The sequence below is a fragment of the Dipodomys merriami genome, unplaced genomic scaffold (assembly GCF_024711535.1).
Source record: "Dipodomys merriami isolate MVZ:Mamm:240054 unplaced genomic scaffold, mDipMer1.0.p SCAF_1370, whole genome shotgun sequence".
In the NCBI taxonomy this organism is placed as follows: Eukaryota; Metazoa; Chordata; class Mammalia; order Rodentia; family Heteromyidae; genus Dipodomys; species Dipodomys merriami.
Window position 1 is genome coordinate 87,831 of NW_027202683.1, and position 27,918 is coordinate 115,748.

At 43.7% G+C, this 27,918-nt stretch overlaps 1 pseudogene; it reads left to right on the forward strand.

Moving 5' to 3' along the window:
- The window catches only part of LOC138825523 (tubulin beta-2A chain-like), a 73,652-nt pseudogene that overhangs the window by 8,238 nt on the left and 37,496 nt on the right, over positions 1-27,918 (forward strand).

A 27,918-nucleotide genomic window follows, 5' to 3' on the forward strand; every position in this document is an offset into this window, starting at 1 on the left:
CTGAGCATTAAAAGCAAAGCAGTGTAGAATTTTGTACAGCTATTTAGACATCCTTCCCTTACCCCCTAAATGCTTCTCTGATCATTACATTGTTTCTTTTTTTGCACGTTTTTAATTGTAAAAATGTTGTACTGAGAGTTACAGTTACATGAACAAGGTAATGAGTACATTTCCTATTGAGCATTGTTGCCTTCTCCTTTGTTTTCCCCCTACCATCCCTTCCCTCTAATATGGACAACTGCTCCCCCGCCACGGTCAGTGACAATTTTTTATTTTTGGCTTGGCATGGGGTTTGAACTCAAGTATTGGCAACTCTGAACCTTCCCTCACATTGCTACAGATATACCAAGACCCTGAGTTCAAATCCAAGGCTAGGAAAGAAAACTAGCAGATATTTCAAACCAGGGAGATTTATTTTTTTATTTAGTTAAATAATTAATTAATTTTGTATTTATTGTTTTTATTTTTGACAACCATGGGGCTTGAACTCTGGTCGTGGAAACCCTGTCGCAGCTGTGATCACCCTAGGCTGAGGTGTAGCTTCTAGACCCATAGTCGATCCTGGGATCCTAGGACCAGAGGGCTTACAGGACAAAAAAAAAGTGGGACAGCACAAAAAGTCACAAGCTGCAGAAAGCTGGGGGTTTTACGTTTTTTTCTTTGCATGGTGATAATCCTGGGTCTGCAATGACTCGGTTGCAAAGTGGACCTGACCTGCCATTGATGAAGGCTGGTGGACTATCAGGAAAGCTATAGGCCGACCTGTCAACATAGGCCTCATTTTCAAATCCCAGTCCCGACACCTACCAATGGCAGGAGATCACAAGAGACTGGATTGAAAGAGTAGTTTGTGCATCAGTCAAGTCTAAAATTGGATGCAATAATCCTAGGATGCTGATGGATCTTTTTTTGGAAGGTAGGAGGTCATGGGGCCTGAAATCTGGGTCTGGGCACTGTCCTTCAGCTCTTCAGCTCAAGGCTAGTGCTCTACCACTTGTGCCACAGTGCCACTTCCAGCTTTTTTCTTTTATCTGCTTATGTGGTGCTGAGGAATCAAACTCAGGCCTCATGCATGCAAGGCAAACGCTCTACCACTGAGCCACTTTCCCAGCCCCCAATTGATCTTAATTAATAGTTTATTAAGCATGGAAAGAATAATATTCCTTCAATGGCAGTATAATAAATACCAAAGATTTGGTCAGAATGTAGTAAGGGTCATTCAGTAATAGATAGACAGCTCTGGCACTCTTTACCAATATATATTTATTTGTATACCACCATCTGGTGATCCATGTACCGCTGTTTTGGCCAAACATGGGACTCAAGCTCAGTATGTGGGAACCACCTGAAAGCTTCATTGTCTAGAGGCTGCCGTGCTCACATTCACCCATTCATGAATTGGGTCTGCTAGGCCCTGACTTCAGATCCCAGCACTGCCAAAGATTTAATCTTGGAGTAAGAAGCTGAGTGTGACAAATGTTTTCCTTTTCTGGGAGAGTCCTGGGTGTCAGGCGTGATGGAGACCACATCTGCAAATGTAGATGCTATGTGATAGGATGTAAACAATGTAATAAATGGTATAGGTGTCATCAGAGTCAATAAAATATATGGAAAATAAATGAAAAAAACAAAAAAAATACAATGAATAACCACACCAAACATAACATAGAATGAACATCTGTATGGAAGTTCAATCCTATCTTTAAAATGTATATAAGGAGTACGTTTTCCATGGCTGGGGCCTGAATTCAGGCTTAGGGAACAGGCCTGACTTTCTGGTCTTCAAGCACACGGAGCTTCCCGTTTCCCCACAGTGCAACAGAGTTACCCAGACCCCAAGTTCAAATCACAGGTCTTGCAGACAAAAAATGTCACACATTCCAAGCCAGGGAGCTTCATTAGCATTTTTAATATTTTTTTAAAGTTCACTTTGCCTTTGTTTGATACATTTTGATTTTAAAACATGAGAGTTTTTTCAAAAAAGGGGTTTAAACTTTTACATTTTAGCATAGCACATTGGTGTTTCTATTTTGGCCATCTGCCATGAAGAGTGAGAATGAAAATAAGGACATCATTTCTCCCTAGAAGGTTGAGACAGTTGATGTTATTTCTTTTTTTGAGGGGGGGAGTTGGTCCTGGGGCTTGAACTCTGGGCTTGGGCACTGTCCCTACGCTCTTCTGTTCAAGGCGAGTACTCTACCTTTTGAGCCACAGCACCACTTCCAGTTTTCTAGTGGTTTATTGGAGATAAGAGCCTCATGGACTTTCTTGCCTGGGCTGGCTTTTAACCGTGACTCTCAGATCTTAGCCTCCTGAGTAGCTAGGATTACAGGCCTGAGTCATCAGCACCTGGCAATTGATGTTGTTTCTATTTAAAGTTATTTCTGTAATTATAAACTGTCTGCAATTGTGTTGTGTGAGTTTTCCTCAGTGCCTACCATGAAATACACTAGGGGTGTCATACCACAAAAGGTTGGGTTTGTGAATAAAATCTCATTTCTGTGAAGAGAGTAGGTACCTGTAAGCATTTTGGGAATAAACTGGATTGTAAAATGAAAAACAAAAACATTGGGACTTTGATGTAGCCCAGCAGTGGAGTAGTTGCCTAAAGAGCATAAGACCCTGGAAGAAAAGTTTCTTAACCTTCGAATGTTAGAAGTTTGTATGAACAAACTTCTTTCTTCAGCTTGGGCATTATTCCTGTGCTCTTCAGATCAAGGAGTGCACTCTACCGCTTGAGCCATAGCGCCACTTCCAGTTTTCTAGTGGTTTAATGGAGATAAGGGTTTCACAGCCTTTCCTGCCAGATCAGGCCTTGAACCACCATCCTCAGATCTCTGCCTCCTGAATAACTAGGATAATAGGGATGGGCCTCCAACGCCTAGCACATGAACAAACGTCTTAAAGATTGATTCTGAAGAAGGAAACTTGGAATATAATTTTAGTACAAATAATTTATAATGCCATGATTAAGACACTAATTCAGAAGTATTTATTCATTGGCTGGTTTCTTAGTTTATTCACATATATATACACATTATTTATATATATATATATACACATAATATATACATTATTAACAAATACATATATATTACTAAAAACATAGCTTTGAAGTGTACCTAAGAACATATGTGCTCATGTAAAGTTATTCAACTGCACAAGTTGATTTTTTTTTCACTTTGGTTGGTACCCTAAATTAGGTGGGATTTGTGTACTGTTGATTGTTCTCTGTTTTTGGAGGAGTTTTCTCCCCTTTATGCCCCAAACCCCCTTTCCCTGCATTTGAACTCAGCTTGCTCTTTCTTGGCTTGGTTTTTCATAGCTGATTTTCTACCAATTCAGCCATCCCTGTAGCCTGGTTTTTGGCAATTTATTTGGACACGATATCTCTCAGGCTTTTCTGCTTGGATTAGCTTTAAAACTTAATCTTCCACTTCTCACCTCTGAGTAGCTGGGATTACAGATGTGAGCCACTGGGGTACCTAGGGATAAATTAGACTTTGGTTGGTGTATTCATTCTGTTTTTCTATGCATGGGATGATCTACTATAGAATTTCTGTGAATGTCCTGCGTCTGAAGTAAGATATATAATGCATATGTAAATCTGTATAGTTCTCAGAAGATGTAATCAATTTAATACATAAGTATAATAATAGTCAATAAAAATAATGAATGAATGAATAATACAAAAAGTAAAATAAATACACTCAATGCAATATGCAATAAACACATGTAGATATTAATCATTATTTGAAATGTGGATGAATATTACTTTAACACGGCTGGGGATTGAATTCAGGCCTAGGGAACAGGCCTTGTCTTCAAAGCAGGTAAGTTTCTCTGTCCCCAACAGTGCATTAGAGTTACCCAGGCTCCGAGTTTAATTCCCAGGCATGACAGAAAAAAAAAAAAGGCATGAATTCCAAGCCAGGGGGCTTCATTAGTTTTATATATGTATACATATACATATATATATACATATATATGTATGTATGTATGTATATACATTATATATTGTTCATGGGACTTGAACTCTGGCCTTGGGAGCTGTCCTTGGGCTCTTCAGCTCAAGGAGAGCACTCTACCACTTGAACCACAGTGCTACTTTGCTACTTCCCGTTTTCTAGTGGTTTAGTGGAGATAAGAGTCTCAAGGACTTTCCTGCTCCGAATGGCTTTGAACCGCGATTTTCATATGTCAGCCTCCTGAGTAGCTAAGGTTACAGGCATGAGCCTTTGGTGCCCAACTATTTTTAATATTTTTAAATTATTTTATTTATTTATTTATTTATTTATTTATTTATTTATTTATTTATTTATTTATTTATTTATTGCCAAGCACGGGGATTGAACTCAGGTCGTGGCAACTCTGCCTCAGCTAATATCACCGTAGGCTGGGAAGGTGGAGTCTCTGGACCCATAGCCCATCCTGGGATCCCAGGCCTCGGGGACTGACAGGAAAACAAAATGAAAATGGCACTGAAAAAAAATTACAAACTGTGGATGGATGGTGGTTTCTTGATTTTCCTTACTTGCATTGTGACCATTCTGGGCCCAAATGACAAGGCTGCAACCTGTAGGTCACCTAGCATTGCTGAAGGCTGGCAGGCTGGTAGCGAAGTCATAGGCCAACCTGGACACCTAGGCCCTGAGTTTGAATCCCGGTCATGCCAGTATAAAGGTCTGGAGAGCCTAAGAAACTATTGTCTGTCCCTAGGAACACCAGAGGTATGTGATCAATGTTATGGCTGGATGAGTAGTTCATCTATAAGTCTAGCATAAAATTAGACCTAATAATCACAGGACACAAATTGATTTTAATTCATAGTTATTATGCATTAAAAGAATACTATTCATTAAATGGAGTCCTCACTAAAGACTGAGAATCCGTAAGAACACAGTATATGTCATTTAATACCAGATAGACATCACTGGCAGTATCTGTCCCGACCCGCAGGACTTCAACGAGGGTGGTGAACCTAAGCGAGAAGGAATGAAGGGACAAGAGACACGAAGAAGGACAGCAAGACAAGGATTCTGATCAAGCTGCCAAATTTTATTTTTCACACAGGGGTATTTATATGCTTAGAATAAGGAAGCTTTTTCATTGGGCATAGCAGCTGCAGGATGCTTGCTTAGGGCAATGTGAAAAGGTGGTCAATAGCAGCTACCTGGTCTTTGTTTGGGGCAGGATGCAAAGACCAGATTCTGTAAATAGCCTTAAGAGATGTTCCAGCGAGATAGTCAAGCTTATCATGCAGATAGACTCCCTGCAGGGCTCTCGACATCTCCCCCTTTCTTATTTAGAAAATTGACCATCAATTGTTGGTGCTCTTTTTGAGGGAGTGACAGAGGCTCTGTTCCTCTAAGGGGCCAGGGTTTTTCTCCGCTCCCAAGCGAGCATCCTCACTCAGGGAGGGGAATTTTACAGGCCTTGGCTTGTTTTTTGAGGAGACGGCTTGTGGGTATGCATGCCAACTGTCATGCACCAGAGCTTGCCACTCAGGGGTCTTGGGTTTTGGGATCTCACGGATCCATCCCCCTGCAGTCTTACCTGCACCCTTGATTTGAGCATTTTTTCTTCCTCCCATAGGTGCATCCTCCCCCAAGCGGAGGGGCCTACAGGAGGAGGGGTGAACCTATCCCTTATGGCAATAGGTCTTGCCCGTTGAATGGTCAGGAGTTATGAATAAGGAGAGTTTTCTAAATAAGAAAAAGAAGGCGGGCTGTTTCCCACTGGAACAAGCTCATGGCAAAACACTAATTAAAAGCCTGGGGTAAATCCTAGATCTCAATGCCATGGTCTGCCACATCAAGGCGATGGTGATGAACCTGTATGGGCTTAGAAGCCAAGAGATTAATCTGTTATTTAATAAATTCAAACAGGATGGTCCATGTCTGGAGTTCTAGCTGCATCTGCAAGAGAAAAGGAATCATCCTCAGGGGGAAGGTTTCCCCTGGGTTGTGGTAAGCCATTAACCTGTTTTCAAGCGTTCTGGCAGCAACCTTGGGGCTGCTTGTTCTTGACAAAGACAAAGAGTGGCAGGGAGTGGTCTACCTGTAGCTTGGGAGGGAATTGCCCCCTGTCTTTGTTTGCTGAAGGGACATTCATGTGCAAAGTGACCAGGTTGTTTACAATTAAAGCAAGTAAGCGAGCAAGCCCGGGACTGAACTTTGAAATGCCTTGGTAAAAGCAGCGCCTATGATGTGAGCAGTCCCTACTCCAGCACGAAGACAAACTCAGAGAGGTCACCCTTGTTTTTATGTGGCAGGAGGACATCTTGACATGCCGGGTTAGCATTTTCAAAGGCAAGATGTTTAACAAAGGCACTTTCATTTTCACTAGGCCCAAGAAGCCTTTCTGCAGCCAAGTTAAGCCGTGAGACAAAGTCACTGTAGGGTTCCTCTGGCCCCTGTCTAACCTTTGCCAGGGAAGTAGTAGCCGATCCCTTTTGAGGGAGACGCTTCCAAGCATAAAGGCCAGCGTTTTGAATTTGTGCCAAAAGTCCGGTAGGAAAGCACGCCTGTTTAGCATTGGTATCAAAGGGCGCATTAACCAAAAGTTTAGTATAGGTCCAGGTTTCTGAAGATGTTTTAGCCAAATTTTTTTGTGCGGTCTCTCTACATTGTTCCTTAAAGTCCGCATTCCAGAAAACAAAATCACCCCCACTAAGGGTGGCGCGGGCCAGAAACTTCCAATCATTAGGGGTGAGCCAGCGCGCACTTTGGTTTTCTAATAAGGCTAATGTATAAGGGGCAGTCAGGCCATACCGGAGGCTAAGCCTCTTATACTCTTGTTGGCCTTTTCCCTGGGTGGGTTGTTCCTCTTCATCCCCAGTATCCTGTTCCTCATCCTCTTTTTCCTCCTCTTCTGATTCGTCCTCCTCACCCTCTGAGGTCCTATCTGTCTGGCTCCGAGTTACTGGAAAGGCGAGAACTGATTGATGGCCTGCTCTAACCTTAATTTTATCAGGCTGTTTTGGCGTATCGGCCAAGGCCAGTGTGCGGAGTTCATAATCAAGGGACCGCAGTTCTTTTAAAAGTTGAAGGTGTTCTCGCCTATGTTGAAGAGTCTCGCGTAAAGGTGCCAGGTTAGGTAAAGGGGGGGGAGAAAAAACATCTGGATCTGGAGGGGCAGTGGGCCCTTGAAAGGCCGGGTCACAAAAGGGAGGGGGTGCATAGGAGGAATGCGGAATATTTGAGATAGAGGGTTTAGTCTGAGGTAGGGGGTGACTGAGTAAGGGGGGGCAATCAGGCTGATGATATTGGGCCGCCTCCTCTTCCAGGGTGGCCTCTTCCTCAGGATTTCAATTATTCTGAGGGGAATGGGCAGTCTGGGGTACAGGATAATAATATTCATCTACCTTTTGAGAAGGAGGTTCAAGATCTAATACAACCAATGGGCAAGCCGCGGGGGGCAGAGAGGCCTGTTGGAGAACCTCCTCTCCCATTTTTATAAGTTTTAAAATTCCACTATCAAACAGAGAACATTTTAAAACTTCATTAATCAAATTCCAGTAGGAAAAGGCGGTAACAGGAACCTTTTCCGGACCAAAGTTTTCATAATAATCTTTTAAACAATCTCCTACTCTTTGCCATCTTTTTGCATCTATGATTCCTACAAGTCCTCTATGAATGAGAAAAATAATTCTAAATCCTTTTTCTTAACCCGCGTTCCCCATGTCTTGAAGGCCTCCCTGAGGTCTGACAGAAATAGATCATGTGACGACATTGCTTGTCCCATGGTGGGTCATTCACCTTGCGCCGTCCCCACTCTCCTCCTGGATCTGTCTCTCAGTGGGGTCTGTTGAGGCGATCTCTCGATCTCGGACTGTACTTGGCCAAGTTTTCCCGGAGGACGGCGTTCCTTCCTTAGTCAGAGGCTCAAGCCCCACGTTGGGCGCCAGTTGTCCTGACCCGCAGGACTTCAACCAGGGCAGTGAACCTAAGGGAGAAGGAATGAAGGGACAAGAGACACGAAGAAGGACAGCAAGACAAGGATTCTGATCAAGCTGCCAAATTTTATTTTTCACACAGGGGTATTTATATGCTTAGAATAAGGAAGCTTTTTCATTGGGCATAGCAGCTGCAGGATGCTTGCTTAGGGCAATGTGAAAAGGTGGTCAATAGCAGCTACCTGGTCTTTGTTTGGGGCAGGATGCAAAGACCAGATTCTGTAAATAGCCTTGAGAGATGTTCCAGCGAGATAGTCAAGCTTATCATGCAGATAGACTCCCTGCAGGGCTCTCGACAGTATCTAAATACCTAAATATATATTTATCTGTATACCACTGTCTGCATAGAAAGGTATTGCTGTTTTGGCCAAACCTATGTCTCCATCCCAGGTCCTGGGATCCACTTGGCAGCTGAATGGTCTGGAGGCTGCTGTGCTGACCCTCACCCATTCATGAATTGAGCCTCGTTGGCCCTCAGTTCAGGTCCCAGCATTGCCAAAAATTTCATTTTGCAGTAAGATTCCAAGTGTGACACCTGTTTTCCTTTTCTGTGCAAATGCTGGGTGTCAGGTATGATGTATATAGTATGTCTGCAAAGCTACATGCTACAGAATAGATTGGAATAAATGTAATAAATATTATAGGTGTACTCAGGATCAATAAAATAATTGGTAAATACGTAAATAAATACTAAAATATAATTAAACACTTCAACAAACACGATATGGACTGAACATATGGATGTTAGTATAAATCATATACTAAAAATTACTATAAATGTTATGTTCTCCAGGATTGGGGCTAGAATTTAGGCCTAGAGAACTGTCCTGAATTTCTTATCTTCTAGGAAGGTAAACTTCCCCTTTCCCCACAGTGCTCCAGATTAACTCAGACTCTGAGTTCAAATCTCAGGCCTAGCAGAAAAAAAAGGGGGGGCACAAATTCCATGCCAGGGAGCTTCATTAGTCCCTTTACTATTTTTAGGTTTATTTATTTATTTATTCATTCACTCATTTATTTATTTATTTATTTATTTGCCAATCACAGGGCTTGAACTCAGGTCGTGGAAACTCTGCCTCAGCTAACATCACCCTAGGCTGGGATGGTGCAACCTCTGGACCCACAGCCCATCCTGGGATCCTAGGCCTCTGGGCCTGACAGGAAATCAAAATGAAAATGGCATTGAAAAAAAAAACTGTGAACTGCAGATGGTCAGTAGTTTCTCAGGTTTCCCTTCCTTTCATTGTGACCATTCCCGTGTCCAAGTGACACGGCTGCAACCTGTAGTTCACCTGGCATTGCTGAAGGCTGTCAGGCTGTCAGCAAAGCCATAGGCCAACCTGGACACCTAGGCCCTGAGTTTGAATCCCGGTTATGCCACTTACAAAGGGCTGGAGAGCCTACAAAATTATTGCCTGTCCCTAGGAACACCAGAGGAATGTGATCAATGTCATGGTTGGATGAGTAGTTCATGAATCAGTCTAGCATGAAATTAGACCCAATAATCACAGGACACAGATTGATTAAAATTCATAGTTTATTTTGCATTAAAAGACTACTATCGAATAAATAGGGTCCTCACTAAAGACCTGAGAATCTGTAGGAATGTAGTATATATCATTGAATATCAGATAGACATTTCTGACAGTATCTAAATATCTAAATTTATATTTATTTATATACCATCATCTGCATAGAGAGTTATTGCTATTTTGGCCAAACCTGGGGCTTAATCCCAGATACTGGGATCCACTTGGCAGTTGAACTGGCTAGCGGCTGCCATGATGACACTCACCCTTAGTCTAGGTCCCATCATTGCCAAAAGTTTCTTCCTGGTGTAATATTCCATGTGTGACACCTGTTTTCCTTTTCTGTGCAAGTACTGGGTGTCAGGTATGATGTACATAATATATCTGCAAAGCTACATGCTATGGAATAGATTGGAATAAATATAATAAATGTTATAGGTACACTCACAGTCCATAAAATAAATGCTAAATCGATCTATCAATAATGAAATATAATGAATCACTCCAACAAACATGATATAGACTGAATATATAGATGTAAGTATAAATCATATATTTAAAATGTCTATAAATGTTACGTTTTTCGGGCTGGTGCTTGAATTTAGGTCTAGGGAGGAGATGAGAAGTCAATGCATAATTCTCATAGGAAATGATATGCAAGATCTTTGGCACAATGATTATTTTTAATTAAGACTTCATGAAGTGTGACAATAATACTTACATTCAGGAAATTGAGGCATTGGGAAAGATCCAAGAATTGGTACTCACATGGTAGATAAGATTCCAACACAGTTCGCCACATCTCCTACTCTGTACAAATAGGTATTTATTAGCACAGAAGTTTCAGCATATGAATGGATGAATATCATGCACCAGCCCCACTCCGGGGCTCAAGCTCAAGTTCTGGAAACGGCCTAGCACCTTAGTGGCTCACAGGCTGATATGCTCACCTTGACCCATTCATCAATTTTGCCTGCTAGGCCCTGAGTTCAAATCCCAGTACTGCCAAAAGATTCATCCTGATGTGAGAAGTTTTCCTGTCCTGTGAAAGTCCTGCACCTAAGTGAGGATGGAGAATGCTATATAGCCATGGGAATAGGTTGTCATCCATGGCAGCACAGATATACCTGTCACAATACTCAATAAAATACACAATATATCCATGAATAGGACTCAAAAAAAAAAAACTACACTGAATGGAAGATGCATACCACAACTGTATGTAAATAAAGATCTTATGTTTAAAAGAGATGAGCTTGTTATTTTGTCCAGTGCTGGGGCTTCAAATCAGGCCCTGGACAAGGCCTGACATTCTAGTCTTCAAGGATGGTGAGCTTCCCCTTCCCCCACAGTGCAATGGAGTTAACCAGAACTGAGTTCAAATGACAGCACTGACAAAACTTTCATCCTGATGTCAGAAGCCAGTCGTTGCACCTGTTTTCCTCTCATGTGGAAGTCCTGGGTCTCAGCTAGGATGGAGAATGTATGCATAGACAACCCTTTAACCATGGGAACAGGTCATCATCCATGTCAGCACAGTTATATCTGTCACCATACTCAGTAAAATACACAATACCTCCATGAATTAGACACAAAATAAGAAGGAGTGCACTGAATGCAAGATGCTGTCCACACATATATGTCAATACAGATCCTGTGTTTCAAGGATGAATCTATGCCTATCCTGGCCCTCTCTGGGGCTCGATGCCAGGTCCTGGGAATGGCCTACCTCCTCAGTTGCTCACAGGCCCATGTTCTCTCTTTGACCCTTTTGCCAATTGGTCTGCTGGGTTCTGAGTTCAAATCACAACAGTACGGAAACATGAATCATGATATGGGAAGCCCATCGATCCACCTGCTTTCCTGTCCTGTGAAAGTCCTAGGTCTCAGCTAGGATGGAGAAAGCATAAGCAACTCCATGGACATGGGAATTGGTTGCCATCCATGTCAGTATAGTTATATCTGTCATCATACTCAATAAAATACAAAATGCATCCTTGACCAAGACACACACTGAAAGCATGAGGCATTCCACACATGTATGTAAATAGAGATCCCATGTGTGAAATAGGTGGGCATATGATTTTTGCTAGTGTTGGGGCTTCAGTTCAGGCCCTGAGAGCAGGTCTGACCTTGTAGTATTCAAGGATGGTGATCTTCCCCTTCCCCCACAGTGCAACAGAGTTACCCAGACCTGAATTCAAATCCCAGCTCTGGCAGTAAAATGGCATGAATTCTGAGCGACAGTGCTTCATTCATAATTATTTATTTATTTATTTTTATTATTATTAATTTTTTTTGCCAAACCTGGGCCTTGAACTCAAGTCGAGGCAACACTGCCTTTGCTGCAATCATCCTAGGCTGCAGCCTCTGGACCCACAGCCCATCCTCGGATCCTAGGACCCCAGGGCTTGCAGGAAAGAAAAAATGGCCAGAAGGGGAAAAAAGTAGCCAGAATTTCCACCTCATGCTTTTAAATTTATTTTCCTTTGCATAGTGACCATGTTGGTCTGAACCCGGTGGCCTACAGAGTGAAGGTGACCTGGCATGGCTGAAGGCCTGCTGGCTATCGGGGAAGTCACAGCCAACCGTGCAACGGAGGCCACGGGTTGGAATCCCGGTCAAACCCCCTACATTGTGGGAATGGTGGAAGATCCTGAAATACTCGTTTCCGGACCTAGGAAGTGTGAAATGTGATCATCTCATCCTTGAATTAGTAGTTCCTGCAAGATGCGAGTAGGAAATGATAGGAGAGACTCATGGGGTATCCATTTTTTTTTATGAAGAGTAGATGAAGCATGACCATAATCATCACAGTCATGAAATGGAGGCATTGGGGAAGATCTGAGAATTGGTAGTCACAGGGTAAATTGGATTCCATCACAGGTCGCCATCTCTCTACTCTATACAAATATGTACTTATTTGCATACTACCTTCAGCTTATAAGTGGATGAAGATTGTGCCCCCCTCACTCCAGGCCTCGATCTCAGGTCCTGGGAATGGCCTAGCTCCTTAGTGGCTCACAGGCTGGTGTGCTCAGGTGGAACCATTTGCCTATTGGGCCTGCAAGGCACCAAGTTCAGATACCAGCAGTGCCAAAAGATTCATCCTGATGTCTGAAGCCAATCATTGCCCTGTTTTCCTTTCCTGTGTGAGTCCTGGGTCTCCTCTAAGATGGAGAATACATGGGCAACCCTGTGGCCATAGGAATAGGTTGTCATCCATGCCAGCCCAGTTATACCTGTCATCATATACTCAAGAACATACTAAATACATCCATGCATAGCACACAAAATAGAGAGGATAACTAACCTCAATGCAGGAGGCAGTCCACACACGGATGTGAATAGACATCCCATGTTTCAATGATGCATTGACGATTATTGTGGCCTCCCTAGGGCTAGATCTCAGTTCCTGGGAAAGGCCCAGCTCCTTAGTTGTTCACAGGCTGGTGTGCTCACATGGACCCATTGGGCAGTTGGGCCTCCTAGACCCCAAGTTCGAATCCCAGCACTGCCAAAAATTCACCCTGATGTGAGAAAACAGTCATTGCACCTGTTCTTCTGTGCTGTGCAAGTTCTGGGTCTCAGCTAGGATGGAGAATGCATAGGCAACTCTATACTCATGGGAATAGGTTGTCATCCAGGTCACCACAGTTGTATCTGTCATCCTATACTCAGTAAAATACAGAATACGTCATGAATAAGACACCATGTAAAAACAATGACTACACCGAACCCAAGATGCTGCCCACCCATGTATGGAAATAGAGATCCTCTGTTTTAATTATGAATTGATAACTATTAAGGCCCCCACTGGGGCTCAATCTCAGGTCCCAGGAAGGGCATATCAACTTAGTGGCTCACAGGCTGGTGTGCTCATCTTGACCCATCCACCACTTGGGCCTGCTAGGCCTTGAGTTCAAATCCCAACCCTACCAAAAGATTCATCCTGATGTGAGAAGCCCATCGTTGCAATTGTTTTCCTGTGCTGTGAAAGTCCTGGGTCTCACCTATGATGGAGTATGCTATATAGGGAACTCTGTACTCATGGTTGCCAGCCATGTCAGCATAGTTATATCTGTAATCATACCCAATAAAATACAAAATACATCGCTGACTATGCCACACAATAAAATAACTACACTGAACCCATGATGCATGCCACACATGTATGTAAATAGAGATCATCTGTGTAAATTATGAATTTATATCAATAATGACCCCCAGCAGGGCTCAATCTCAGATCCCAGGAACAACCTAACCCCCTAGTGGCTCACGGGCAGGTGTACTCACCATGACCCATTCACCATTTGGGCCTGTTAGATATTGAGTTAAAATCCCAGCACTGCCAAAAGATGAATACTGATGTCCGAATCCAATCAATCCTCCACTTTTTCTGTTCTATGAAAGTCCTGGGACTCAGCTAGGATGGAGCATGCTATATAGGCAATTCAACCACCATGGGAACAGGTTGACATCCATGTCAGCACAGTTGTAGCTGTCAGCATACTCAGTAAAATACACAATACCTCCATGAATTAGACACAAGTTAAGGAGAAGTACACCGAATGCAAGATGCTGTCCACACATGTATATCAATAGAGATCCCATGTATAAATTATGAATTTATGACTATCCTGGCCCTCCCTGGTGCTTAATGTCAGGTTCTGGGAATGGTCTAGCTCCTCAGTTGCTCACAGGCCAGTGTCCTCACCTTGAGCCTTACACCAATTTGGCCTGTTAGGATCTGAGTTCAAATCACAACACTGTCAAAACATCAATCCTGATGTGAGCAGTACATCAGTCCACCTGTTTTCCTGTCCTGTGAAAATCCTGGGTCTCATCTAGGATGGACAAGGCATAGGAAACTCTATAGACATGGGAATAGGTTGTCATCCATGTTAGCAAAGTTAAATCTGTTATCATACTCAATGAAATGCAAATGCTTTCCTGACTAAGATAGAATAAAATGAATAACTACACAGAAATCATGATGCATTCCACACATGTATGTAAATAGAGATCCTATGTGTAAAGTAAGTGGGCATATGATTTTTGCCAGTGTTGGGGCTTCAAATTCTGGCACTGGGAGCAGGCCTGACCTTGTAGTCTTCAAGGATGGTGAGCTGCCCCCTCCTTCACAGCGCAACAGAGTTACTCAGACCTGAATTCAAAACCCAGCTCTGGCAGTAAAATGGCGCAAATTCTGAGCGAGTGTGCTTCATTCATAATTTTTTAATTTTTAATTTTTTTCCATACCCAGGGCTTGAACTCAAGTTGTGGCAATTCTGTCTCAGCTCTGATCATCCTAGGATGCAGCCTCTGGACCCACAGCCCATCCTTGGATCCTAGGACCCCAGGGCTTGCAGGAAAAAAACAAACAAACAAACAAAATGGACATGAGAAGAAAAACGTGGCAGGAAGTTCCACCTGATGCTTTTTTGTTTATTTTCCTTTGCATGGTGACCTTGCTGGGTCTGAACCTGATGGCTTGCAGATTGAAGGTGACTTGGCATGGATGAAGGCCTGCTGGATATCAGAGGAGCCCCAGGCTGACCAGGCAACAGACACCCCAATTTCAAATCCTGGACAGCCCCTCTACATTGAGGGAATGGCGGGAGATCCTGAAATACTTGTTTCCGGACCTAGGAAGAGTCATGGAATGTGGTTGAATGAGTAGTTCCTGCAGGATGCAAGCAGGAAATGGTAGGCAAGACTCATGGGGTATCGATTATTGTTCATGAAGAGTTGATGAAGCATGAACATAATCATCACAGTCATGAAATAGAGGCATAGTGGAAGATCTAACCATTGGTAGTCACAGGGTAGATTGGATTTCATCACAGTTCGCCATCTTTCCTACACTGTACAAATATGTACTTATTTGCATAATATCTTGAGCTTATAAATGGATGACTATTGTGCTCCCCAGGACCTCTGCCCTGGGGCTCGATCTCAAGTCCTAAGACTGGCCTAGCTCCTTAGTGGCTCACAAGCTGGTGTGCTTACGTGGACCCAATCACCTATTGGGCCTACTAGGCCCTAATTTCTGATCCTAGCAGTGCCAAAAGATTCATCCTAATGTGACAAGACAGTGTTTACACCTATTTATTTTTCTTGTGGGAGTCCTTGGTCTCAGCTAGGATGGAGAATGCATGGGCCACCCTATAGCCATAGGAATAGGTTGTCATCCATGTCAGCCCAGTTATACCTGTCATCATATACTCAAGAACATACTAAATACATCCATGCATAGCACACAAAATAGAGAGGATAACTACACTCATTGCAGGAGGCAGTCCACACATGGATGTGAATAGACATCCCATGTTTCAATGATGCATTGACGATTATTGTGGCCTCCCTAGGGCTAGATCTCAGTTCCTGGGAAAGGCCCAGCTTCTTAGTTGTTCACAGGCTGGTGTGCTCACATGGACCCATTGGGCAGTTGGGCCTCCTAGACCCCAAGTTCGAATCCCAGCACTGCCAAAAATTCACCCTGATGTGAGAAAACAGTCATTGCACCTGTTCTTCTGTGCTGTGCAAGTTCTGGGTCTCAGCTAGGATGGAGAATGCATAGGCAACTCTATACTCATGGGAATAGGTTGTCATCCAGGTCACCACAGTTGTATCTGTCATCCTATACTCAGTAAAATACAGAATACGTCGTGAATAAGACACCATGTAAAAACAATGACTACACCGAACCCAAGATGCTGCCCACCCATGTATGGAAATAGAGATCCTCTGTTTTAATTATGAATTGATGACTATTAAGGCCCCCACTGGGGCTCAATCTCAGGTCCCAGGAAGGGCATATCAACTTAGTGGCTCACAGGCTGGTGTGCTCATCTTGACCCATCCACCACTTGGGCCTGCTAGGCCTTGAGTTCAAATCCCAACCCTACCAAAAGATTCATCCTGATGTGAGAAGCCCATCGTTGCCTGTTTTCCTGTGCTGTGAAAGTCCTGGGTCTCAGCTAGGATGGAGAATGCTATATAGGCAACTCTCTACTCATGGGAATCAGTTGGCATCCAGGGCAGCACAGATATCCCTGTTACCAGACTCAATAAAATACACAATACATCCATGAATAAGACTCAAAATAAAAAAAAAATCTACAATGAATGCAAGATGCATACCACCCCAGTATGGAAGTAGAGATATGTTTGAAAGAGTTGGGCTTGTTATTTTGTCCAGTTCTGGGGCTTCAAATCAGGCCTTGGACCAGGTCTGACATTCTAGTCTTCAAGGATGGTGAGCTTCCCCTTCCCCCACATTGCAATGGGGTTACCCAGATTTGAGTTCAAATCCCAGCACTGACAAAAGTTTCATCCTGTTGTCAGAAGCCAGTCGTTGCATCTGTTTTCCTCTCGTGTGGAAGTCCTGGGTCTCAGCTAGGATGGAGAATGAATGTATAGGCCACTCTATAACCATGAGAACAGGTTGCCATCATGTCAGCACATTATATCTGTCACCATACTCAGTAAAATACACAATACCTCCATGAATTTGACACAAGTTAAGGAGAAGTACACCGAACGCAAGATGCTGTCTACACAAATATGTCAATACAGATCCTGTTTCAATTAGGAATTTATGCCTATCCTGGCCCTCCCTAGGGCTCGATGTCAGGTCCTGGGAACGGCCTAGCTCCTCAGTTGCTCACAGACCAGTGTCCTTCCCTTAACATTTTCACCAATTGGGCCTGCTAGGCTTTGAGTTCAAATCCCAACTCTGCCAAAACATGAATGCTTCTTTCAGAAGCCCATTGTTGCACCTGTTTTCCTGTGCTGTGAAGTCCTGGGTCTCAGGTAGGACACAGTATGCTATATAGGCAACTCTATACTCATTGGAATAGATTGCCATCCATGTCAGCACAGTTATATCTGTCATCATATGCAATAAAATACAAAATGCATCCCTGATTAAGACACAAAATAGAAAGAATAACTACACTGAATGCATGATGCATTCCACACATGTAAGTAAATAGAGATCATCTGTGTAAATTATGAATTTATATCAATAATGGCCCCACCAGGGCTCGATCTCAGGTCCCAGGACAGAACTAACACTCTATTGGCTCACAGGCTGGTATACTCACCATGACCCATTCACCACTTGGGTTTGTTAAGCCTTGAGTTCAAATCCCAGTACTGTTAAAAGATGAATACTGATGTGAGAAGCCAAGTGATCCTCCTCTTTTCCTGTGCTGTGAAAGTCCTGCTTCTCAGCTAGGAATGGAGCATGCTATATAGGCAACTCTATAACCATGGGAACAGGTTGTCATCCAAGACAGCACAGTTATACCTGTCACCATACTCAGTAAAATACACAATACCTCCATGAATTAGACACAAGTTAAGGAGAAGTGCACCAAATGCAAGATGCTGTCCACACATGTATATCAATAGAGGTCCTATGTTTAAATTATGAATTTATGCCTATACTGGCCCTCCCTGGTGCTCAATGTCAGGTTCTGGGAATAGTCTAGCTCCTCAGTTGCTCACAGGCCAGTGTCCTCACCTTGACCCTTTCGCCAATTGGGCCTGCTAGGTTCTGAGTTCAAATTACAACACTGCCAAAACATGAATCCTGATGTGAGCAGTATAACAGTTCACTTGCTTTCCTGTCCTGTGAAAGTCCTGGGTCTCATCTAGGATGGACAAGGCACAGGCAACTCTATAGACATGGGAATAGGTTGTCATGCATGTCAGCACCTTTATATCTGTCATCATACTCAATAAAATACAAAATGCATCTCTGACTAAGACACACAATAAAATAAATAACTACACTGAAAGCATGACACATTCCACACATGTATGTAAATAGAGATCCTATGTGTAAAATAGGTGGGCATATGATTTTTGCCAGAGTTGGGGCTTCAATTCAGGCACTGGGAGCAGGCCTGAACTTGTAGTCTTCAAGGATGGTGATCTTCCCCTTCCCCCACAGTGCAACAGAGTTACCCAGACTTGAGTTCAAACCCGAGCTCTGGCAGTAAAATGGGGCGAATTCGGAGCTAGGGTGCTTCCTTCATAATATTTTTTAACAGACTCAGAGCTTGAACTCAAGTCGTGGCAACTCTACTTCAGTTCCAATCATCCTAGGCTGTAGCCTCTGGATCTACAACCCATCATCAGATTCTAGGACCCCAGAGCTTGCAGGAAAAAAAAAAAAGCTGCTAGGGGAAAAAAAAAGTGGCAGGAAGTTCCACCTGGCCCTTTTATGTTCATTTTCCTTTGCATGGTGACCATGCTGGGTCCGAACTCAGCGGCCTGCAGAGTGAAGTTGACCTGGAGTGACTGAAGGTCTGCTGGCTCTCGGGGAAGCCTAAGGGCAACGGGGTATCGGAGACCTCAAGGTCGAATCCAGGTCATTCCCCCTCCATTGAGGGAATGGCGGAAGATCCTGATATACTCGTTTCTGGCACTTGGAAGGGTCGTTGAATTCTCATCTTTGAATGAGTACTTTCTGCAGGATGAACTTAGGAAATTGCCACGGACCAGCTCTGTCGGACAACTGAGGACACCAAGTGGAGATAACTGGAATAGGTGGGGAGATGGCAGACAACTCACACACAAGAGGAGTGAGTGCTGAGTGGGATTTATTGCAGAGGATAACAAGCTTTTATAGCAAAAGTCTCCATGAGAATGGGCAAAAGGTTACACAATCTTGTTGTAAGGCTTCATTCTTGGGTGATCGGTCACCAGCTGGTCACCTGATCTTGTTTTTTGGATGACGAACTATGACGATAGGCACTTGTTTTTGGCTTTACCTCTATTTTTAAGAAATACAATTGGTTTCAATGTTTATCACCTATTAACCATTAACCAGAGCATATGGGCAAGGGCTGAACAGAAAGGCATGAACTCTAGTACTTCATAGTTACTTTTGTTTAGTTTTGTACTTTATATGATTCAAATCTTTTTTAAGCAATTTTGCTTCTTTGCCATTCTTTAGAGGGTCCCCAATTTGTGGCCCAAATCATGATATTTAGTATACTTAGTTAAATCTGGCCATATATCAAATTTAAGCTCACAGTGTCTTTTCTGTAACCCGTTCACATAATCGTTTACTCTTCTCCATAGAGGCCTTAACTGGCTCATAAGATCTTTCTTATTCCTTCTTTGATAGTAAGTACCAAAGAGGCCTAGATCTAGCAAGTCTCTGAGTAAATGGAAGAGAGTAATAGGAAGTTCTTTCTCCTAAGTAGTTCTCCCAATGATTGCCATCCTTATCATACACAACTGTAAAAGGCTATGGATCTGGGGGAAGTCTCTGGGGTCCTCTAGATAATGGAGGATCCCATCATTTTCCTTTGATAAGCCATTGCCACCTTCCATCTACCGACTTTTTAGGAATCTTATTTAGTTTTTGGTCCACATATCCCTCTACATCTTTCTTATCCACAGGATATCTATATGAGTCTATTGTATATGCTTCAGGATTAAAGGGACGTCTCCAATAGCCATACACTCTTTCTGCTCTAGCCGTGCCTACAGCTTCTTGTAAATTTCTTACAATTCCTTCTGCTGAAGTGACATCATGAAACCCCCAATACTTTTATATTTACTTATGACTTGTCTACTAGCCTCCATAAGAGGGGCTTTCAGGGTAGCACTTAACTCTGGTGAGTTAGTCATATCCTCAGGACACTCATCGGATGTTGGAGTCGTCAACAAAAGAGCCTTGAATAAGGGAACGTAGAACATGAGTAAGTAGAACAAGCAGCAAGAACAGTAAAAGATTAATAGGCGCTCCTATACAGTGAGGAAAAGGAAAACAGAAACACATCTTTCCCAGGGGCTTGGCAGCCTTTCCAGGAGGTAGGCCTCTTTAAAGCCCCATTCTCAGATCTAAAAGCAGGTTTGCCATGCTAAGCAGACTCCACCGGAGTAGGCGTGGCAGGAAATGATAGGCAAGATTCATTGTGTATCGATTATTTTCAATGAAGAGTTGATAAAGCTTGACCATAATCATCACAGTCATGAAATGGAGGCATCTGGAAAGATCCAAGAATCGGTAGTCATGGAGTATATTGGATTCCATCACAGGTCACCATCTCTCCTACTGTATACAAATATGCTGACTACCTTCAGCTTATGAATGGATGAGTATTGTGCTTTCCCTCTCCCACTCCTGGGGCTCGATCTCAGGTCCTGGGAAGAGCTTAGTTCCTTATTAGCTCTCAGCATGGTGTCCTCACCTTGACCCTTTCTCCTATTGGGTTTGCTAAGCTCTAAGTTCCAACCCCAACACTTCCAAAAGAGGAATGCAGATGTGAGAATCCAATATGTCCACTTGTTTTCCTGCCCTGTGAAAATTCTGGGTCTCAGCTAGGATGGAGAAGGCTTAAGCAATGCTATAGACATGGGAATTAGTTCTCATCCCTGCCAGCACAGTTATAACTGTCATAATAATCAATAAAATACAAAATGCATCCCTTACTAAGACATAAATAAAAAGAATAACTACATTGAATGCACGATGCATTACACACATGTATGTAAATAGAGATCCTATGTTTGAATTAGGTGGGCATATGATTTTTGCCAGTGTGGGAGTTTCAATTCAGGCCCTGGAAGCAGACCTGACCTTGTAGTCTTCAAGGAGGGTGAGCTTCCCCTTCACCCACCGTGCTATAGTGTTATCCAGGTCTGAGTTGGAATCCCAGCTGTGGCAGAGAAAATGATGTGAATTCTGAGCTCGGATGTTTATTATTTTTTATTTTATTTTATTTTTTTGCCACCCAAGCGATTTGAACTCAGTTCATGGCAACTCTGCCTCAGCTTCGATCACTTTAGGCTGGTGGGCTGCCATGGGCGCATAGCCGACCCTGTGATCCTAGGCCCTGAAGCCTTGCAGGAGAAAATAAAAACACTCACTGAAAAATAGCCGCAGAATGGATTTTTTACATTTTATTCCTTTGCATGGTGACCAATCTGGGCCTGAATGACAAGGCTACAAGTTTACTTCACTTTGCATTGGACAAGGCTAGCGGGCTATTGCGGAAGCCACAGGCCCATATGTTAGCGAAGGCCCTGATATTGAATCCTGGTCCTGACACCTACCAGTGGGGAGACTTCCCAAGAGACTTGTTCCTATGCACGGGAATAACGATGGAATATTTGGAAACTCATGATTGAATAAGTTTCTGCGGGCATCGTCTAATCTAAAATGGGACGCAATGATCCTAGGATGCTGATTGATCTTAATGAATGGGTAATTAAGCATGAAAACAATACTATTCCTTCAATGGCAGCATAATAAATACCTAAGAGTTGGTAGGAATGTAGTTGATGTCATTGAATCTTAAGTAGATGTCTCTGGAATTCTATACAAATATATATTTGTTGGTATACTGCCACCTGCCTATCCATGTATGGCTATTTTGTCCACCCCTGTGGCTCAATCTCAGGGTCTGGGAACTGCCTGGCAGCTTCCTTGGCTAGAGGATGCTGTGTTGAATTGGGTCTGCTAGGTCCTGAGTTCAGATCCCAGCACTGCAAACAACTGGATTGTGGAATAATAAGCCAAGTGTGACACCTGTTTTCCTTTTCTCTGAGAGTCCTGGGTGTCAGACATGATGGAGAACACATCTACAAATTGAGATACTATGTGATGGGATGTCATCAGTATAATAAATGGAATGCATATCTTCACAGTCAATAAACGGTAAATAGTTGAATAAAACAAAAATACAATCAATAACTACAACAAACAGGATATGGACTGAACATCTATAGGTAAATACAAATTCTATCTTTATAATGAATATAAATAGTATGTTTTCCAGGGCTGGGGCTTGAATTCAGGCCTAGGGACCAGGCCCGACTTTCTTGTCTTCAAGCATGGTGAACTTCCACAGTGCTACAGAGTTACTCAGACCCTGAGTTCAAATCCAAAGCCTGGTAGAAAAAAACAGCGTGAATTGCAAGCCAGGGAGCTATTTTTTATTTATTTATTTATTTTGAGAAACAAGGTCTTAAACTCAGGTCATGGCAACTCTGCCTCAGCTTCCATCATCCTACGCTGGGGTGCAGCCACTGGAGCCACAGCAGATACTAGGATCCTAGATCTCCAAACCTTGCAAGTGGGAAAAATATGCACAGAGTAAAAGTGACAGAGGCGGGCGCCGGTGGTTCACAACTGTAATCCAAGCTACACAAGAGGCTGAGATCTGAGGATCGCAGTTCAAAGCCAGCCCTGGCGGGAAAGTCCGTGAGAATCTTATCTCCAGTAAACCACTAGAAACACGGAAGTAGTGCTATGACTCAAGCGGTAGAGTGCTCGCCTTGAGTTGAAGAGCACAGGGACAATACCCATGCCCAGAATTCAAACCCTATGACCGACCAAAAAAAAAAATGTTGCATGATTGCATTTTTACATTTTCTTCCTTTGCACCATGACCATCTGGGTCTGAATGACAGAGATCCAAAGGGTACTTCATCTTGCATTGCTGAAGGCTGGCGGGCTATTGGGGAAGCCATAGTCCTGCAAAGGAACATAGGTCTAGAGTTCGAATCCCAGTCATGCCACTTCCAGATAGTGGAAGATCCTAAGAGACTCATTCCCATCCATCGGAATAAGGATGGAATGTTATGAATGTACAGTTGAATGAGCTAATCGTGAATACTACTCGTATAAAATTAGACATCATAATTTCAGTAGACTGATTTTATTTAATATGAAACATTAAAAGAATACTATTTCTTACAGGGATACAATAATTTCAGGACCTTGATTTACTTAATAGTTTATTAAGGATTAAAACAATAACATTAATTACATGGAGGCATAATAAATACCCAAGAATTGGTAGAAATGTAGTTTATATAACTGAATAATGTATCAACATCTCTGGCACTCTGTAAAGATATATATTTATTAGCATAATACCATCTACATGTCAATCTGTTCTTATTTTGTCAACCCTTGGGGCTCGATCTCAGATGCTGGGAATTGCCTGTAAGCTCAATTTGTCCCGGATGGCGTGCTGACACTCACCCATTCATAAATTTGGCCTTGTAGGCTTTGAGTTCAGACACCAGCACTCCCAAACAATGAATCATGGAGTAAGAAGCTGATGGTGACATGTTTTCTTTTTCTGTGATAGTCCTGGGTGTCAGGTATGAAGTGGAATACATATGTAGACCTATATCCTATGTAATCAATGTAATCAATGTTCTATGTGCCATAATACTCAATAAAATAAATGGCCAATACATGAATAAAACAAAAAATAAAATGAATAACTACACTGAACGCAATAAAGAGTCAACATATGTATGTAAATATAAATAATGTATATAAAATATACATGAAAAAGATGTTTTCTAGTGCTGGGGATTGATTTCAGGCCTAAGGAACAGACTTGAATTTCTTGACTTCTCAGAGGTGAGCTTCTCCTTCCCACACAGTGCAACAGAGTTACCCAGACCATGAATTCCAATCCCAGTCCTGGCAGAAAAAATGGCACCTTCATTCTATGTGACACCCAATTCTTAGATATTTCATTATGCCTCCATTTAATGTATATGATTGTTTAAATGCTTCATGAAGTGTTACTTAAAATCGATCAGAGTCCTAGGATATAATTGTGTATAATTTTATCCTAGAATCGTTCAAGAACTGCCCATTCATTCATGACATATATCACATTCCATTGGTATTCATATGGATAGGAATGAGTTTCTTAGGATCTCCTGTCATTTGGAGGTGGCAGGAACAGGATTCAAACTGTGGGCTCCAGCTTCCACCATTCAATCTGCAGGATAGGGAACTCACAGGTCTGTCCAAGAACATCAGCAATGATTAGGCAGGCACCAATGGCTCTCAGCAGTCCTCCTTAATACTTAAAAGTCTGTGATAGGAGGATGATGGTCAAAGTCACCCTAGGCAGGAAAGTCCTTGAGACCCCTGTCCAACATCAGTGCCAACAAAGCCAGAAGTAGAGCCGTGTGGCTCCAGAGGTTGAGGGCTAGCCTTGAGCAAAAGCAGCTCACAGACTGTGCCCAGATCCTGAGTTTAAGGTCCAGGACTGGCAACAAACAGACATACAGAACAATCTGTGCAGCCATCCAGCTAAAGCAGGTCACCTTCTTGTCCCCATCTGGATTAGACAGACTTTCCTGGGAAAGCGGCTGCTCTCATCTTGACTCCGCCCATTTTGCCTGCATCACAGTATTCTGGTCACACCCCCATTCTTTTTTTTTTATTTTTATCTTATTTTATTTTATTTTTTTGTGGACACACTGTACAGAGGGGTTACAATTACATGGGCAGGATAATGCATACATTTCTTATCAAGCATTGCAGCCTCCTCCTTTGTTTACCCTTCACATCCCTTCCCAGCCTCCCCCCAACCCCTCCACCTAATCACCCCGCCTTCCCCCCCATCCCACCCCACCCCCTGCACCAACGTTGTAAAGCTCGTTTTCGACATGACAACTTGTACTTCTCATTGTTGCAACAGGTCCACCTGTATCCTTAAACGACTTGCTTTTCCCCATCTCCTCTACAAGTTATACTGACATCAAATATAGTGAAAGCAGGGGTTATACTGTGGGGGAGGGACATACAAAGCAACAAAGAGATAATCTTATAAATGAGTTAGAAACAAATGCATGAAAGAAAAAAATTAAAATACATATCTAAGGGTTCATTTTCCTAACTTCACTTTATCTGACCTTTTCCGCTTGACTCATACATATACTAGATATTGCAAATATAAGGGAAACCATGGGTCCTACGTTTCTTTGGGCCTGGCTTACTTCACTTAATATAATTTTTTCCAAGTCTTTCCATTTCCGAACAAATGGGGCAATGTCATTCTTTCTGATGGAGACATAGAATTCCATTGTGTATCTATACCACATTTTCTTGATCCATTCATCTACTGAGGGGCATCTGGGCTGGTTCCATATCTTAGCTTTGGTAAATAATGCTGCAATAAACATAGTTGTGTTGGTAGCTTTAGTGTGTTCTTGTTTGTAAACATTTGACACCCCCATTCTTTCATGGTTCTTTCTGACCAATGGGATACAAGAATGGCGGCCACACCCACATTCCATGCTGCCCAGGATTCCCTCTGTTGGTTGACACCATTACTAGCAGTTGAGGAAGGTAGAGGTGGCTAAGTGGTGAGCAAGAGACTCCAGGCGACCTTGGAGTAGAGTACGAAATTGACATCCTAATCAGTGAGTGGGAGAATAGAGGATTTCCCAGAGCCTGGGAACATGTCCAGCCCATCTTTCCCATCCCAGCGCTCAGATGTCTGAAGCAGTAAAACTCCATGAGAAAGCTGTGGGCCTGAAACTGCCGCCAGAACACCGGTAGAAGAATCCTCCTGACAGACCTGCCACATTCAAGAAAACAAAGAACATGAAAAAGGGAAGGATCCACAAGACAAACACCACCAGGGAGAGTGATTCAATGGAGGGTCCGGCCAAAGGTGATGCCCACCACGGGCCTCCCGTGCATTTGGACACAGTCACAACCACGAGGTTCCAGAGTGTCAATGGTCCTGATACCACCAAGGATCTGTAGAGGTGCTACCGACACGTGGTGCCCACCCTGGACCCCAGCAAAAGAAGAAACCAGGCACTCTATGCCAAGATCCAACCACTGAAGCAGGAAAAGACTGACCTGCAGGATCAACGGGAGAAAGAGAGGGAGAAGATAGCCTAGGTGCAGGTAGCACCTAAAATGGAGCTAGAGAGCCACAAGGCACCCATACAGAGGTTGGTTTCGGCAGAGAGCAATTTACAATGTGCACTCGCTTGCATGCAGCAGGCGGCTGATGACACAGAAAGGGAGCATGAAGCTCTCACCAGCTGCCTACAGGCCACAGAGCAGTGCGTGGCAGAGCTGGAGATGTCGGCTTCTGTGGTCACTGATCACAGAATGAGACTGAAATGTTCTTTGAACAGCTGCATGATGTGACCCTTCTGCTCAAGTAAAATGCCAGAAGCTTCGATGACCTGGAGCAAGTGAACTCAAAGTTACAGGAGAAGCTGGAAGTGCTCTGGACAACAGGAAGAAAGGAATCTGCAAGGTCCAACAAGCACTGGTGGGGCATGAGTTACTGAAGAGACTACTGGACAACGTGAGCTGACTGGTGAGCACATCCAATCTCGAGAAAGACACCTTCACAGAAGACCTGAGCATTGAGAGGTCCACGTGGAAGGAGGAGGCCCAGCAGCTGACCCAGCGGGTGAACCAACTGACTAAGGAGAGGGAGCGAGGGGCGAGGCAGGTGTTTGGCCTAGAGAACAGGCTGGAGGAACCATGGCCCAGCTCAGGCCAAGTGGCAATTGCAGGCCCAGGCCTACTGCACGCAGATGGAGTTGAAAAACCTGGAGGAATAACTTCACATCCCGGACCAGGAAAACCAGAGTCTCCATCTCCAGAATGTGGAGCAGCAGGAGCAATTGTGGAGACTGGAGGAGAAGGCCAAGGATTGGCAGGAGATCCCTGAGACACCATGATGTGCATATGTGTGTGATGGACAGCTGGAGGAACAGCTGGTCCTGCTGTGGGACACTCTCCAGAGGGTGAGCGGTGAGAAGGAGGAGCTCACCAGCATCCTGGACACAGAGCAGCAGGTGAAGAAACACTAGTGGGAACATCTGGTCCACACAGAGGAGAAGATAGAGGAATGGAAAGAAGTGGCTGAGAAAGAAAGAAAGCCAAGAATCGCAGGACCAGCAGGTGCAGTCCCTGGCCCAGCTGCAGGAGCTCAGAGCCACCTGTGAGTGTCACATCACCTCCAATTAGCGGCTGAGCACCGAGAAGGAGGCCCTGCAGCAGCACCTAGAGAGGCAGACCCAACTCTTGGAGCAGCTGAAGCAAGTGCATGGCCTGACCAACTGGGGAGACCAGGTGGTGTCCCCAAAGTGGCAGGACACTCTCAAGTGCCTGAAAGCAATCAGACCACAGGAGGAGCGGCTGCAGGTCCAGCTGAGTTTCCTGGCTTTCCCTGGGGAAGGTGAAGTTGAAAATCCTGGAGAAGCACAAGGTTAGGAGTCAACTCCCCCACCCCCCACATGACCATTGCAGAGGATGGAGACATTCCCCAAACTGAGAGGGATGTGGATTTGTGAGGACTCTTAGTGGCTGAAATCCACAGGGGGAAACTCCTGCAGCAGGAGTGGCAGGCCCACTGTGGGCAACTGGTTCACCTGGCAGCTCAGTGCCAGAGAAAGCTTGAGCCACAGGCCCTCCATCCCGTGAGCTGGCACCACAGCCTGTGTGGGGATGGGAAGCGGGACACATGGGTGTCCGAGAAGAAAATCTACTTTGTCCATGACCTGCCTGATAAGATGGACTTCCATAGTCCAGCGGGTGATCTTCAACATAGATGCAGCCAGCTGTTGGCACACATCACACTGTTGAGGAGTCCCTCATGGCATGTAAAG